The 2,266-nt window shown below is 44.0% G+C and overlaps 1 protein-coding gene across 1 annotated transcript in view; it reads left to right on the top strand.

The window, feature by feature from the left end:
- Positions 1-2,266, top strand: part of CCDC92B (coiled-coil domain containing 92B) — a 13,549-nt gene that overhangs the window by 7,458 nt on the left and 3,825 nt on the right. The gene's annotated exons all lie outside the window — the stretch shown is intronic.

Genomic DNA, 2,266 nt, shown 5'->3' on the forward strand with positions numbered 1-2,266 from the left:
TGGTGAGTGTTGAGATGCAACACAATGACAGGACGGTCTCCTTCACTTCAAGAAACTTCATCTAGGTGAGGAGAAAAGAGACACATACATATTAGGAAATCCTGCATTTGATGAAAAGAAAACTTCTTGCTGTAGTAGCAATTCCACTAAAATATTTGTTTACAGAGTATTACTTCATCCATAAAATGGGGGGGGAAGGAGAGAAGGTGTTCAATGGGTACAGACTTTGAGTTTTCCAGGTGAAAGTTCTAGAGATCTGGCTGGGCATGTTGGCTCACATATAATCCTAGCACTCTGGGAGGCTAAGGTAGATGGATTGTTTGAGCTCATGAGTTTGAGACCAGCCTAAGAAAAGCAAGACTCCCATCTCTACTAAAAATGGAAAAACTGAGGCAAGACAATCGCTTGAGCCCAAGAGTTGGAGGTTGCTGTGAGCTTTGATGCCATGGCACATAACCCCAGGGTGACTGAGTGAGACTCTGTCTCAAAAAAAAAAAAAGTTTTAGAGATCTGTTGCACGCCAACATGAATATACTTACCAGTATTATTCTGCACACTTAAAAATAGTTATGATTAAAAAAAATAGTTATGATTGACCAGGCATGCTGGCTCATGCCTATAATCCGAGCATTTTGGGAGGCCAAGTTGGGAGAATTGTTTGAGGCCAGGAGTTCAGGACCAGCCTGAGCAAAACAAGACCCTATCTCTACAAAGAAAGAAAAATTAACTAGAGGGACGCACCTGTGGTCCCAACGATTCAGGAGACTGAGGCATGAGGATCACTTGAGCCTAGGAGTTTGAGATTGCAGTGAGCTCTGATGACACCACTGCACTCTACCTGGGGCAACAGAGTGAGGCCCTATCTTAAAGAAAGGTTACAATGACAAATTTTGTTATGTGTTTTACCACAATTCAGATTTTTTTAAATACCGAGGAAAGAAGAGGATTGGATTGTTGAGATCTTTTTTTTTTTTTTTGAGACTTTAGAGTCTCACTATGCCACCCTCAGTGACACCTAGGCACCAAGAGGTGCTCGTGGTTGCATCCAAAGAAGTGAGCAGAATTAGTCCAAGTCCATTAGTGTTTAGATCAGCTGTATCAAAGGGCCACGGCATTAGGAAGGCTGAGAACCACTGGTTTAGATGATCCCTAGCTGATCTTCATGCATGAATACATAAAGCAATCTGTAGGCCTCCTAACATTTTAGCTTAAACTTCCAGTCTTTCCTTTCACCAACTCTTGGTCATATACTTTTCATCTATAAGCAGCACATCAGTATGGAGGGAGTCTTTTTTTTTTTTTTTTTTTTTTTTAGATAGAGTCTCCCTCTGTTACCCTGGGTAGAGTGACATGGCATGAGTCTGGCTCACAGGAACCTCAAACTCCTGGGCTCAAGTGATCCTCTTGCTTCAGCCTCCTAAGTAGCTACGACTACCAACACATGCCACCACGCCTGGCTAATTATTTTATATTTTTAGTAGAGATGGGGTTTTACTCTTCTTGCTCAGGCTGGTCTTGAACTCCTGAGCTCAAGCAATCCTCCCACCTCAGCCTCCCAGAATGCTAGGATTATAGGCATGAACCGCCATGCTGGGCTGAGGGAGTTCATTCTTAGGGACTCTTCTGGCCAAGAAAGATTATTTTTGTGATACATTTTTATTTTTTATTTTTTTGAGATGGAGTTTCAGTTTGTTGACCACGGTAAAGTGCTATGGCATCACAGCTCACAGCAACCTCCAACTCTTGGGCTCAAAAGATTTCTCTTGCCTCAGCCTCCCAAGTAGCTGGCACTACAGGCGCCTGCCACAATGCCTGGCTATTTTTTGTTGCAGTTGCCATTGTTTTTAGCTGGCCCAGGCCAGGTTCAAACCCTCCAGCCTCAATGTATGTGGCCAACGCTGTAACCACTGTGCTACAGGTGCAGAGCCAATTGTTGAGATCTTAATCACCAGCTTATAGGATCTCTAAGAACTAGAATTGGGTGTTACCCATCACTTCTAGACGCAAGATACATTACCTAACTTAGAGGGATTCAGTAACTGCTTAATTAAAATTCAATCACAGAGGCTGGGCTCAAAGTGGCTCAGGCCTATAATCCTAGCACTTGGGAGGCCGAGGCAAGTGGATTGCCTGAGCTCACAGGTTCTAGACCAGCCTGAGCTAGAGCGAGACCCCATCTCTAAAAATAGCTGGGTGTTGTGGCAGGCGCCTGTAGTCCCAGCTACATGGGAGGCTGAGGCAAGAGAATCACTTGAGCCCAAGAGTT

Source organism: Otolemur garnettii, unplaced genomic scaffold (genome assembly GCF_000181295.1).
Source record: "Otolemur garnettii isolate 467f Iridium unplaced genomic scaffold, OtoGar3 scaffold00145, whole genome shotgun sequence".
NCBI classification, from domain to species: Eukaryota; Metazoa; Chordata; class Mammalia; order Primates; family Galagidae; genus Otolemur; species Otolemur garnettii.